A 16,006-nucleotide genomic window follows, 5' to 3' on the forward strand; every position below is an offset into this window, starting at 1 on the left:
GTGAAAATTTACAAAAATGTGGCAAATAATTGAAAAGATAATTTCTAAATTTTAATTTTGTAAATATCTAGTATCCTACAGCTGATAATAACCTAGAGCCCTAGCCCTATGTTTCAGACAGAGAACATGTAGAGTGTAGATACGGGAGTTATAATAGATGGGCGTAATTAATAGTAATGTATCCAGGAGCGAGGAAATGATTTGCGTTTATTAGCAGATCCGATACGGTGTAATGAAATTTGTGCTACCATTAGTCGGACCCCGGGATCTTTGTATGGAATTAATATGGAACCTCCTTAATGATAAAATGATAATCATTTGATGACCTCCCTGGCGATGTGGTGGGAGTTTGGAGCTGGGAAGTTCTGGCTTCGGTTTCTGGTGGTATCAATTTATGATTTTGCAATTATACTTAAATTGGCTCTGATCTGGACTGGTTACCGTCTTCGGTCGTGGCTAGTTAGTGGTGGTCATAATTCCATACTAATATTATTATAAATGCGAAAGAGTGTGTCTGACTGTCTATCTGCTAGCTTTAATCTAGAGATAACTTGCATCTCAGGGAAGGACATAAACTGCTTTTGGTCCTGGAAAATCAAAGAATTTCCATGTTTAATTATTCCAATTAAAAAAAAATCTAATCCACATACATATTTGAAATTGTGAACATCTGCATCTTAGAAACGGACATAGAATACTTATATTATTATCCCGGAAAATCAAAAAGTTTCCAGTGGATTTTTAAAAACCTAAATTCACGCGGATGAAGTCGTGGGTATTATTATCTAGTAGGAACTTATTCATAATAAATAATTGGTATAAGGAATTATTTATCCTTCACGGTCAGATAGTCTTTCATAGAATATCTACCTAGTATATTTAGTATAACGAAGGAAACGTGATCGGCACTCAATGAAGTCTCAGTAGGTATTATGTATTAAATTACAAAAACAACATAACTTGTTATAATGGTATTTAACAGTTATGTTATTAGTGTACTCCATACAAACGTAGTTTGGTATTTTTTATTTAATTGTCAAAATAGGGAATGTTATATAGAGCGCTGATGAGTCTTGTCTTTTAAATATTGTGAGGTTTCACATTTTGAGGATAGCTTTTCAGAAGTTCGTCGATTGGTCCACTGGTAGTCCCTTAGGCTAATTCCAAATTGCATAACATTTTAACTGGCAACAACTCAGGTATAATATGTTTAAATAGCGAGCGATAGGCGATAAATAAATTCTCACTCCACGTTGAAGAAATTACACAGCAATTGTTCGCAATTCAAGCGTGAGTTGAAGTACGTTGCCCGTCCACTTGCAGTCCTCTGGGCGAACCACTTGCCATGTTCGCGTTGCAACTGACATCTCGGCTCAAGCTTGGTATGTTTAAATAATGAGCGATAAGCGATTAAAATACAATAGGTACTCTTCGAGACAGGGACGGTTAACCGTGGCAAATTTTTAGCTTTAACGGAATTTTGAATATGGGTACCTTCAAGTCAAGAGTGAATAGGCATCTTCTAGACGTTCCCCGTCTTAGGCTGCATGGCCACTTGCCAGCAGGCCTTAAAAAATCGGTCCGTACATCAAAAGCAGCCATACACGAATAGCTAGATGATGCCCATGACTGCGTCCTCGTGGACCTAGGTTTTAAAAAAAAATCCACAGGAACTCTTTATTTTTCCGGAAGAAAAAGTTATCCAAATTTCGTTTCTGCGCCAAATTTCGTTGAAATTGGTTAAACGGATGTGTCGTGAAAAAGTAGCAAACAGACAGACAAACAGACACACTTTTTCATTTATAATATTAGTATGGATTGGATTGCAGAAGACGACTGTTGCGGCTCGACCGCTTGTAACTTGAAATTCTCTTATGTTATTAAATATATCCAAAGGTCCACTTACAGCCCTTTAGCTAACAGCTCGTTATGTTACCGTCTCAACTGACGTCAAATGGGCTGAATTAACCTCGGGCAAGGACGTCTAAGTGACGAGAGATTGGCGGTGAATTAACAATTTATTATTCTTCAATTTAACGTTTTCTCAGAAGTTCTAGAGGAATTTTCAAGCGTAAAATTATTTAGTATGGACGACAAAATACTCTGATTTGACATCTTCATATTTTGGCTGATTTACGCAAATATGCATATGTACCTATTATAAAACTCCAGATAGATGCCTATATGGAGTTTAATAATACATATTTGCGTAAATCAGCCAAATTAATATGGAGACATAATCCTACATATTCATATTTTAAAAAGGGCAGGGAAAATTCATACTTTTGTATGTGTGACACACAAACAGACTAAGTACCTATATAGATACTGGTGCGGTGTTTGAGTAACTTTGGATAAAACGACAGCTACAAGTATGCTTCAAAAAAATATGGTGGCCCGTTATCGGTCTATATAGAAGTCGTTAGATTTAATTTACTTCGATGTCACATATTTTTCGACGAAAACTTACACTCAAGCTCAGGGTTCATTTATACAGATTTTTTTTAAGGACACTAGTGTTACTTTCCTGAAATGTAAAATTCTAACAGAAATTTTCCTTCGTTTGGGGAGGTATAGAATCTGGCATGCGATAGTATTGTTCACGTGAATAAGTAGATCACGGTTGAATGCCAGCAAAATGCAAACGAAGAGAAGTCGTTGCTACAAATAAATTGCTGACTGTAGCAACATTTAAATTCTTGAATACATTTTCACAAAACAACGTTTGTTCTTCGTTCAGGCTTTGCGGTATCTCAATACGTCCATTAGCCGCCCTCAGGGCTCGCAACTGGCCATGTTAGCGTCTCAACTTGACGTCGAATAGCCGAGGTGACCTCGGGCAAGGTCTGTTTGAGTTATAAGCGATTAGCGATTCTTAGTTTCAGATCAATAATACATTTGCCGATGGATGGGCCACGTGCGCGGTGCTTATAGTATGAATAAGTTTATACTAAAATTCCATGAAACGTGCCAGACTCACCAACCTAAACTAAATTAAATAGTTATTTAGCTTGATTAAAAACAGATAGCTAAAATGCTATGTTAGTAAATATGTATGTTATTAATAATTTTTCAGAGTAGAAATTAATGTACAATTGAATAGTTGACGTTTAATTATCAGCATTAACTTAGTTGACTTACAAAATACAGTCAAAGCTATAACCATTGATTTTGGAAGCGCCACCCAACTGCATCAAAGGAACCACAATTATTAAATTGCAAAATTCATTATTTGTAGTAACCGGTGTTAAGTAAGTCTTTGTGCTACAAACAGCTAAGACATATTTTCGTCATTATAACCGTTACGTCGTTATACATGATTTGTTAGAAGCGGTTAGGATTGTAAATGATTTTATTTTAAAATTAATTAGATATAGGTTCAAATTCAGTTCTAGAAGCAAAACTATTCTTACTTGCTTGAGATTTTGGTTAAGAGAAACTTCAGCATTATATGTAGTATTTTAAGATTTTCTAAGGAATATCAGCTTGCGCGTGTAAAAAAATTCAAATCCGCTGAAACTTATAACTAACTCCATAAATATTTTCTTCCTCGGGCTACCATATTCGTCAACGATGACACTTGCAGCTTGTACCTTATAGAGGCTCAATGTACTCAACCAATAAATAAAGTCATTCAATTATAAACCTTACGATTAACGTACTAGGTATGTTAATTGCATGTATGTTATGAGTCAGTTAAACATGCATTTGATATGGTGTGTGCATATATTAATTCTGACGTATCCACTTTGTATTCAACGTGGTAAGGGCCTACTTTGTATTTGATGGTAATGATTTTTTTTATTATGACCCCTTTGCTAATAACATACCTAATTTATTAGAAGAAAACATTATAAATTTTCTTTTCTTAATTGTTTATGTCCTGTCTTATCCGTATAGACTTGCTTTTAGAATATACTATTTAATTATGGGTTTGGATGAAAAGATTATGGCCGCTGTACATGTCTTACTAAAGTTTGGATGAGATTTTTGAGATTATTCCAAAATTACATTAAAAAAATTCTCTCATCTGTTTCGAAAAAATATCCAGAGAATTAGCAGGATTGTAATTTTTCATCACTCGTCGTTTCAACCAATGCAATGGACTTGGACGTCTAGTGGCATATTTCTGATCCTCAATAAGGTACCTACGAAATAAATTAATGTTACGGTTTTTTTATTGAAAACTTGTTTAATAAAACTTAAAACTTATCCAACTACCGTACTTATCCAATGGTGCCAAGAATACCTGCTGCATTTCCGCGTTGAGCCAGACTAATCCTTTGCGCAAAAAATAAGCCAGCCCTTCTGTCACCAGATAAGGCAGTTAACCGAAGGGAAATGTCTCGAAAGAATTTTCTAACACTTTTTTGTATCTTGCATGGGTATTTGTCTCCTTTATGGTCTTTGCCACACTCCAGTTGCTGCGATTTTCAAGAGTAAGAGGAAATTATTTCAGGCTTCTAAAGTATTGGATAGAAGACTTGCATCTTGCAACAATCTACAATTCACAATTAGAAAGTCAAGTTGCAAACTTCACTTTGATATTGTGCATTGTGGAGTTTATATCTCCTGAAGATGTTTTAATGTCAGATTTGTGTGATATTATGCGGTAGGTACCTATTGTTTGCTTTTCTGCTTCTTTATTAGTGGGAGGGCGGGCAGTGCAATTATCGAACGCTGCTCGTAGTACCATACAGATTTATCTGTTTTGGCGGTTTATAGCGAATTAAGGTTGTGGTTCCTTGACTTCTGGAATGTTCGTTTCATGCAGGTACAATAGTATTCGACTGGCATCCAGCCGAGACAAAAGATATCATAATAATATTTATCAGAGGTAGCCGATATTTTTTGCGTCTCCCACGTAGATTAAAGCTGAGGTTAGGTAGATCCAAGGTTGGAGATGAATAAACTTTTTACTGCCGCTTGCCATTAGAACAATCGCGTAGCAATATTGATCTGATTCTCGATAGGTACCTAACTACCTACTTGATAAAAACGTTGATTTAAAGTTCATAAGAAGCTACAACTATGTGTTTCGATTATCGATATTAAATGAAATTCTTTTCTCCCTCTTTTGTAAAAAAAAGCTGGTGCTACAAATCAGTTATAATTGCAAACTGCGTTTGTTTGGGTATCAGTACCTCTTATATCTATACAGATTTTAATACAGATTATGTACCTAAATGGTTTTACAAAGAAAACTATGCATATAACACTTTCACATTTAATCTTTAGATAAAATATGTAAATCCTACAAAAACATTTAAAGTTTCGTAATGTATAACTACGTAATAAAAATTTTCAACAGCACCTGTTTAGCAAACTTTATACCTCCAATTGCTACGTGAGCTGACAAAAAATCATAAATACAGATGAAAAAAAATAGACGAATGATTATAATAACCTGAGACAAAAAACAAATATGAAATTCAAAGTCAACTTGAATGAGATGAATGAGTCATGTACCTACTCTGGTTTGTACGACTTCCGTACATATATTAACATGTGTGAGGCGTGTCCCCTGGTTGGTTTTTATGTAACAAACTTGTATTCTTCGCTATTTGTTCTGTGTGCAGCAGTTTTCTAATTCAATACCGTTTTATACCAAATTTTAAAGATGAAAGAGATTCTCATTTGACGCATTTTTTTCATGTTTTTCCATATTTCTGCAATATCTGATCCAATTTCGATGATCTTTTTATAATAATAAGAGTCTAATGTTGACCAGAACATTCAATTAATATAGTGAAGATCTTCGGAGATAGCGAAAGGAACTCTTCAACAAATAACAGCAAATCATACTCAATTTGAATACATAATACTTCACAGTAGACACTATACTTTTTAACTATACATAAAAAGTAGCCCAAACGTATTATACTTACTTATACATCAAAGTGTTTTGTTACCTCTTCCTAAAAAAATATGCTTTTGATAGGCTACCGCATTTAACAAAAATACGATTATGTAAGTGTATATAATACACTAATTAAATTATAATATTATATTGTAATTGAATTATATTTCATAACAGTTACGCAATTTGATAAAAACCTAATATAATAATTTTCAAAAATGCAGTCTAGTAAAATAAGAATTCAAAGAATAGGCTTTAGAATTTGCTCATAGAAAAAAAATATCGTATCACATTGCGGCGTTTCTTGATATTGATGAGATAGATGTTTTATGCGTAGATATGTATTTTAATTATTCATCTGAGGCTTAAGCAAAAAACCGTTGGTATTTCTCTAGGGACTTGTGCCTTAACAATGTTTTTTGGTATTTTTTTTAAATCGTAGCTTTTGTAGAGCTTACCATTTCGGAAAATCCTAAGGTGAGTTTTGTTAAGCAGTGAAGTTTTAAGAGACATTATTTAAAGCTATGTACCATCTAAATTCTAACAAATTCATTTTAGTAGGAAATATTTTTTTATAAAAGCTTCTTTATGTGGCGAGCTGCATGCGCGTTGAAGTCTTTAGTTTTAAACTCTGATTCGAGCTTATCAAAAGTTCGAATAAAAATCGTACGTGGTCGCTATTATCTATTTAAAGGTAAGCCTACACTCTCAGAATTCCGTGACATCGAAGTTGTATGAATCCGTTCGCGCGTATTTTTTTGCGTGTACTTAAGTATGGTTCCATGCAATTTCCATATGTCGCAGAATTGTGAGCAGTGCAGGCATACCTTAGACACTGAATACGCGATGGGTGCGCCGTAAATGTATGAGCAAAAGTTCATCTTCTCTGTTACGTCTTCAGTATTTCTTCAATGCACCCGATGCGGCCAAATCTTGCTATTGACGTTACACTCATTTTTCATTAATAAAAATGAGTGTAACTCCCGTCTCGTGGTATACGATCTTTTTTATGCATCTTCGTCCAATCAACTAGTGTTCACGCAAATTATTATTTTAGACGTTTTGTCTAAAATAATAATTTGTTCGCCGTGTGAATACATTTTTTTCTATGAATAGACGGACCATTTAAATATCCATACAGATTATGCAGATTAACAAAAAATTTAGTCGTGCACGTGTTCGGTTTTTATTGTGAAATTCTATATCTTTACCAGTGGAATGGCTTCAATAAAAACGATAATAGTCTGAGATGTTTAAAAAAGAGCCTTTTGTAACATCCCTTTATTGAGTGACTATAAGCATGTCAGTGCGCTCCCTACATATTTCTTTTAATATATTATAATACTTATTATGTAGAGTTGTTAGAACATATTTGATTATATAAAACACTTTTAGCAAGAAAAACTTTTTTTAGATGCAATTCTTTTGAGGAACAAAATACCTCCCTTGACAAAATACTTTTACTTGACTAAACTACTTTTACATTACTTGACTTTGACCGGATAAGACTTTTGACTGTAATACTTATTATTTATCTATGCAGTTCAAAGTTTCATAGTAGCATTTGGTAGGAAAGTTCAAAATACAAATTAAGGATTAGTAGAAGTACTTGTTTCTTGATATTTAACGTAACATCACACCCAGTACCCATATTATAAATATATTTATTTGTTGGTTTATTGCTTTATATCGTCACAACGGAGCAATGGATCAACGTGTTTTTTGCAAGGGTTTAGTCTAAGACCTGCATAGTGACATAGGCTACTTTTTATCCCGGAAAATCGAAGAGTTCCGATGGGATTAAAAAAGATCTAAAGCCATGTGGACGATGACGCGGGCATCAACTAGAAAGAGGTAAAATTAGGTAACTTCAACATTAAGTCACCGCCTCTTACACTAAAATACTAATATCGTAAGGAGATAGGGTACACGACCGTTTAAAAATTCTTACTCTCATTAATATGGGCGTCTTTATGTCAAACTGTAAGTATATTATAAACGTGTCGTTTTATAAGTGGGAGTTATTTAAACAAAATTAATGTATACCACAAATTGGTTTTTTGGTCGACTTTGTATTACCGAATATAACTGGCCTTGATAAATCAAAATGAATTAGAATTGAAATTGATTACTTATCTGGAAAATTCAAGATTTCATTGAAGGTGGTTGCGAAGAACATTACCCAAGTCATCGCGATCGGGCCAAACATGATCATTGATCATACATATTATTATTTATTCTATAACAATAAATAGAAACGTAATGTATGAAAATATATATGTATTATGTCTACTTAAATCTAAATTGAGCTTTTCATGTTATGAATGTTAGAATATTCACATGTTATGATATTTAAAAAAATCAAGTCAATAACAACAACAATAATAAATAGTTGGTTTTATCTAATTACATTTGTTTTAATAATGATCAGCTTCTTTCGAAAAGTTAATTATTAACAGGGCTCTCTCCGTCACTCGTTTCATACAATCGTAGTTCCAATTTCATTTGAATATTAAGCAACCAAAGTTCATGAAGTTTTGCAGACATATTCTAGAAACTAATATCAGTGTCTGTGGTGTTTTAGATTTTTCTAAAAATATGTAGTTTTAAAATTACAGGGGCTCAAAGATTTGTATGAAAATTTTTAAGACCGCGTAACTTTGAAACCGAATATTTTAACAAAAATCTGGAAAACCACAGACATAGATATTAGTTTCTAAAATATGTCTGCAAAATTTCATGGACTTTGGTTGCTTAATATTCAAATGAAATTGGAACTACGATTGTATGAAACGAGTGGATATATAATTGAGGAGTCGGAATCCAAATTTTTTATAAAACAATGTCGCAAAGTTCCTCTATCGATTAAAAAAGAAACGACGCAAATCGGTTCAGAAATCTCGGAGATTTCGGTGTACATAGGTAGAAAAACACAACTCCCTTTTTGAAAGTCGGTTAAAAAAGTAGCCTATGTTACAATCAATCCTCTACTTATCTGTGAAAATCCCGTCAAAATCGGTTCAGCCCTTCCAAAGATTAGCCTTTTCAAACAGATAGACAGACAGACAGACAGACAGACAAAAATTTTAAAAACGTGTGATTCAGTGTTGGTATCGTTCAAATAACCATATGAGCTTAATATGACGTAGTTATTTCGAAATTACAGACAGACACTCCAATTTTATTTATTAGTATAGATAAAATATTTGACCTTGCTTTGATGTAATAATTTTGCTATATGGCTATGTCCTGCTTAGAAAGTTACATAAGTACCTAATTGAATAATTTACATCGAATAAATTTGCATTCAATATTAATTGCTTGTTTGTTTTTAAATGAGATGGAAGTGAATGTGGTGCAAAAAATACTGATCAATCAGTCGTGACTACTGCCTTCTTTATTAAATGTAAATTTCGCTTTTGAAAAATCATATTATGAATTACCTATTCCTCATGTACGTGTACGAATGTATTTCAAAGAGGAACCCTTATAGGATCACTTCGTTGTTTGCCTGTCTGTTTGTCTTTCTGTCGTGTTTGACAATAAAGGGAATGAAATCAACTGTTTAACATTTGTGCAACTTTTGTCTTCGCAACAATTTCGTCTCCCTGGTTCTATGATGTTACTTCTCTAATGATAGTAATGATACAACTGATACTAATGATAATATGTAATTACACTAGTGATATCGCGCTACATGAGTAAACTTTCATATAAAACTATACAGTTTTAAATGTAAAACGAAACTTGCGAAAACAAAAGTTGCTTGTGTGTGCGTGCTTTGAAATGTGGAATGCGTTTTCTTGGTTGATTTATGTCAATTGTTTGGACGTTTAGAGTGCAGATACTGATATCTGTGTTACTTTGCCCCAGATGCATTTAAAGGAAAAATAATGTAAAACGGTATTTCCATAATCCTATCCCATTCTTTATTGTAATAACTCTTATAACTAGCCTCATGGGGGAGCCGTTGCGTAATTAATTTTGTACTATTCTCATTTTACCGAAGCTTCGTCTGAGAAGTCATCAATCTATGTAACTCGCAGAACCTTAGCGAGTAACACCAATATGTTACAAATTATGAATAAGCAGGTTCTGTATTGCTCATTCCAGGTTATTGGATTTTGTATAGGGTTGCTGATGTATGACTGAAAATTGTAAGTGCGATGGCCAATCTATCTCTTGTTCTCTCCGGTCGGTCCTTCATTATTGGAATTGGTGATCTTTTCGAGGTACCAACCTCGAGTGGATCAGCTTAGAAATTAAGATCGGCTTAGAAAGCAAATTATACTGAGAAGATCTGCCAAGAACCTTTTTTTTATATTAATTTATATTATGTTGTACGATGTAAAACCGACTGACATTATTAACTTACAGCTCAAACTGCTGGATCTGGAAACGTAAAATTTTGCAAGTAGGGTTTCTTTATAACGTTAATTCTAATATATAAATAAGAGAGGATTTAAATCAATAATTTCACCTAGTGAGGTGAGTCAGCTAGTTTTAGTATTTTTTAAAATTCTATATGGGCACACGATCACAATCACACCTGATGGAAAGTGACGATGTTGGCCTACAATGGAATGCATTTGTTTAGAAGATGCCTATTCATTATTATTTTATCCTTAAAATTACAATATAAGTATTGTACTTATTATTGGGATATTTTTATCCGAATAATAATAATAATTGGACCTAATTGACAGAAAACATAGATCGGGGAAATATTCAAACAATACTACTTATCACTCCAAATTCCGTCATTTATTCGTACGAGTACCTTATTAAAATGGGGAAATCGACCAAATATGGAATCTAGACATTTCAAATAATGGTATCCTAAATCAATCATGTCTGGTCACTTTCGCTTGCTACTGTTGCAGCAGAGTCTTTAATAGTCCGTTTCTGACATTTCACATGACCGGATAGCGAAAAAAATTGTATTGGAATCTGACTTCTTTGGCAATGAAAATTTTAATATGTCTCAGAAAGTTCTTTCTATAGCAATAAAACATCTCAAACCATTTATTTCATGTCTAAATACTATAATTAAGATCGACTTCTATTTTCATGAAACCGATAGCTACACGTAGTTACATGGTCTGCAGGATATACGAGAACATTTTTTCCACCATAAATTCTTAGAGTAGTGACCACGTAAAGTAATATAAAATAAAAAAAGAATAATAATAATATTACAGGATATAGGTTTTTAAAAGATTTTCCGGTACAAAAGTTATGTGCTAATTCAAATAAACATTTCTCAGTCAAATCAATTCAGTCATTGTGGCGTGAAGGAGTAACAAACATCCAAACTTTCACATTTAATATAATATTCCTAGATGATGCCCGCGACTTCGTCCGTGTGGATTTAGATTTTTTTAAATCTCGTTGGAACTTTTTGATTCTCCGGGATAAATACCTAGCCGATGTCTGGCCCGGTTGTAAGCTAACTTTGTACCTTTTATGACAATCGGCAAGAACGGATGGGCCGGGAAAAGTTTGCAGATAGACAGACAGGCACACTTTCGCATTTATATTATTAAGTATGGACAGTATCGATTATGGTTTAATCTAAAGATTGATACTTACCCTCGAATTGTGTTGAAAAATTTGAATAAAATCTTTAATAGGTACCAAATACATTGCAAAAATTAGGACCATTCGGTTTCTACTAATTTTAATATGAAATCTTGTTCGATTTACCGTAACATCCTTTCCGAGGTAAACGTCGTAATTGCGCGTAACTATTTAAAATGGGCTCATCCGTTGCGTGCAGTTACCAGCTTCCAGTAATGAGCCGTCGATTACGTATTGATTGATCGTTGGCAGAACATTTATCAAGTATATTACATAAATGTAACTGACAATGTATATGCTAAAAGGTATTTGCTACGCCATAAACCTTGGTTCTATATTTGCATGCATAATACCCAAATAGGAAACTTTAAAAAAATTTAATGAAAAAGAGATTCTTATTTCCTTATTTTAATTTTTCAATTTTTATCCTCCTCTCAATTTTTATTTATTTATTTCGTTACAAGTTAGCCTTTGACTGCTATCTCACCTGGTGGTAAGTGATGATGCAGTCTAAGATGGAAGCGGGCTAACTTGTAAATGCAATAAAGGTACTTATCTGTTTGTATTTTTAGTATGGACATACTTTAGCAGTTGCTATCTTTGTATTTCGGGGCGTTGATACTGATTGATCGTTGGTAGAACATTTATCAAATGCATTGATGTGACTGAGCTGTACATGAAACAGTCTGTATGAATAGTCTGTACCTTTTTTAATTAGCGTTTTTGATCTTTGTTATGATAGCATTGATTAACTTTTACTGACTTGTGCGTATTGTGTAATATTATAACTACGGTAATTTCAAAGTGGTATCTAGTACCGATTAAAAAATAGAATAGTATACTAGTGTGTTACGGAAATTAACTACATCGTCATTTCCGTATAAGTAAATGTTCATTCTTCGCTAATAAGGAACTACTAGGCGACTTGCCCCAGTCTAGTTTATCTATTTTATATAAACGAAACATGAAATAATCATTCTCTGAAATGTTCTAACTGACGATCAAAACCTCATTGAAATCCACTAAGGAGCCACTAAATTATTATTTAGGTACTTTTCAACGTAAGAAGTTATTAGCGAATACATAGAAGCAAGTTGCAATTTTTCGAAAAGAGATTGAAATAAATGTCATTCTCTCCGTGAATTAAAATGGTATCAAACATAAACTCCTTCCCCACCTGACATGTAGAGCCCGTTTAACATTTCTTCCACTATAAAGAAATATAAATAATGAACTAAAACGAGTTAGTCCTGTAGTCCTGAGTCCAGCTCGAAGATTTTAATTACACGTATGCAAATTATGCGCCTGGCTAGGTTTGTAAACAAATAAGTATTAATGCCAACAAATTAAAGTGGATACCGGCTCATTAGCATAATTGTGAATCGTGGGATTATGTGAGGGAGGGAACTTGATATGCCTGGGGTTGTTTATTGAATGCGATTAGTCGTATCGTTACTAACGAATTGTAATAGGTCAAAGCCAGGCTTTTCAATAATAATACATACTAAAGTTTGCTTTACAGGTTTACCAGCAGAGTTTAACACCATTAAGATTCATCATTCACCTTTCTATATCTATAAATAACACTATGCCTTTAAAATATTCAACGATGTTCACCTAAGCATGCTTGAAGTAGGACAAGTATATTTTCTGGACCTACAATTAAAATCTGTCTGTAACCTTTTCACGGTCCATCATCCCAGCCGATTTTTTGTCGAAACTTGCATTCCAGAGATTTTTCGGGATAAAAAGTAGCCTACTCAGTGTAGGCTACTTATTATCCCGAAAAATTAAAGAGTTCCCATTGGAATTTTTTCAAAATTAAAACGACGCGGACAAAGTCGGAGCTTATCTAGTTTTATCTAGCTCTCCATGAAAATGAGTTTGATACCAATAATGAAATCGTATCGTAATGTTTAAAAAGTTAGGACTTATTATGTGCAAGTAGTTTATGTAACTATAAACGATGATACGTTTCTTTTTTATTTATTAACATTGAAGATATAAAACGTTTATTAAGGGAAATGTGCAATAGGTTTGAAGTATTTTTAGATGCGTAATAAAATTGATATAAGAATTTAACAGGATGGAAGATGAATGTCTGCAAAGCGGCGGATTGTTCTCAAGTCCAACATATTTCCAAGGGTTGTTTTATAATATATTTTTGCCACGCTATCTAATCTATACATATGTAAACTTAAGTCAAAAGGGGCGTTATAATTTAACTATTTTTATAAGTTATTAAATGTTCTTTCATATTAAGCTTGCGCGAGGACATAAGCCACAACGTGTAGAGGCTTATCAAGAGTTTTAATCTTTAAAAACCTAACTGCAATATTAATTTGATCGGGGCGCAATTGCTATTGCAACCACTCAATCAAAATGGCGACCTAAACACAAAAGTATTTAATAGTCGTTGAGTCTCGAGTCGGAGCGAGACTGGCTTAAAAACCGTCAAGCAGCCGTATTTATACAAATCGATTCAAGATGGCTGCTCGGAAGAGATCGTGTGACGTCGAATGAGTCAAATATCTGTTTTATTATTTTAAATTTTAAATAGTTTTTTTGAAAAAGCTAACAGTCGGCCATCCAAATTGGGTCGTTCGACCTCGAGCGACGAAAATTAATATTAGGCCAGGTTGTCCAGAATACTAATAGGGGCACGGTTGTTCGTAATACTACGGGACCAGGGTTGTCCCGACACATTTTATTCTAGGACCAGGGTTGTCCCTTAAAGGGTGTTGAATGAGTGGACCAGGGTTGTCCCAACACATTTTATTCTAGGACCAGGGTTGTCCCTTAAAGGGATGAGTGGACCAGGGTTGTCCCAACACATTTTATTCTAGGACCAGGGTTGTCCCTTAACTTCGAACTATATTCATTTGTGAACTATATTTTGTATGCTTAAGTGGATATTTGCGTTAATTCTATCCCACTTCTGAACTGTAAGCTTAGACCAAAAGGGGCGTTATAATTTAACTATTTTTATAAGTTATTAAATGTTCCTTCATATTAAGCTTGCGCGAGGACATAAGCCACAACGCGTAGAGGCTTATCAAGAGTTTTAATCTTTAAAAACCTAACTGCAATATTAATTTGATCGGGGCGCAATTGCTATTGCAACCACTCAATCAAAATGGCGACCTAAACACAAAAGTATTTAATAGTCGTTGAGTCTCGAGTCGGAGCGAGACTGGCTTAAAAACCGTCAAGCAGCCGTATTTATACAAATCGATTCAAGATGGCTGCTCGGAAGAGATCGTGTGACGTCGAATGAGTCAAATATCTGTTTTATTATTTTAAATTTTAAATAGTTTTTTTGAAAAAGCTAACACATATAAAAAGATTTGTTCTGACTGACTGACTGTATCAACGCACATCCAAAACCGCAACGGTATTAGAAACTTATTTTTTTTACTGTAAGTTCCATTAGATAGGCACTCACTAAGAAAGGATTTTTGGAAACTTCACCCCTGGTGTAAGGGAGGTTCAAGTTATGCACTTATTATCCATGAAAATTAGTATTTGGGCTTTCGGTTCAAAATGAAGAAATACATTAAGTATTTCAGGATTTTTAAAACTTCTACACGAGCAAAGCTGGGGTGGGTTAGTTAGTGTTTAGACAAATGAAATTGTTAAAGATCATTTAATAAAAATCAGGACAGGAAAATAACTAAAATAATATTTAAACTAATTCGTCTTAAAAGTTCAAACAAAAATGAAAGTCGAAGAATATTTTTAAAATAACCGCTGGTAACTTTATAAAAAACAAAACTTTAAGTCCAGAGAGCTGATTACGGTAAATAAATAGCCCGAGAATTCAAAAGAATTGGAAACACTTTAACGAACGTCACTTATTACAGTCTTGGCTAGATAATACACTTATTTATCTGTGTGAGAAAATCGTAAGTTATGTGTCCTCTACGCAAAAGTTCTTACTGCGCAACATTAGTTCTTATGCGCAAAACTATAAAGATGGATATAATATAACAAACTTTTCATTATCTCCAGTAGAACTTATCTGGAAGTGCAGAAAGCTCAAAATCGTTAGAACTATAGATACCTGCCTATCACACTTTTATTAGTATTTGTGTGAATAAAATTGCCAGTTGCAGCATTTCTGATTTGCATACAACGATTGTTTGAAGCTTTAATAGTTGTTGGTATAATATAATATTTTTATGAAGTTTTAGGATGCAATTTACACATTATTATGTAACGGCAAATAGAATAAATGGACAAGGCCATGTAGGTACCTACTCAATAATTAATATGTTCACGACTACCAAACACCATGCAAACACCGCTTGCTCGTGATTTTTGCTAGGTAAAGCTAAGAGCAAGCGGTATTTGGAACTCTATATGATCACACAGCTCATCACCTCGTATATTTCGATATTTTTTCCACGCACATGCAAATTGTATCAATTACCAGTTCCCTTGGCGATGCTCCCACTAAACTAATAAAACCGACCAAGTGCGAGACGGGCGTCTCTCTATTAGGGTCCCGTACACCATAATTATTTTGGGTATTGCAACACACCGTGACATTAAAACCCAAAAAAT

The 16,006-nt window shown here is 33.8% G+C and overlaps 1 protein-coding gene across 3 annotated transcripts in view; it reads left to right on the forward strand.

The window, feature by feature from the left end:
* Nucleotides 1-16,006, forward strand: part of LOC123865648 — a 131,846-nt gene that overhangs the window by 25,421 nt on the left and 90,419 nt on the right. The window lies entirely within an intron of this gene.

This window comes from Maniola jurtina, chromosome 5, assembly GCF_905333055.1.
Source record: "Maniola jurtina chromosome 5, ilManJurt1.1, whole genome shotgun sequence".
Taxonomy (NCBI): domain Eukaryota; kingdom Metazoa; phylum Arthropoda; class Insecta; order Lepidoptera; family Nymphalidae; genus Maniola; species Maniola jurtina.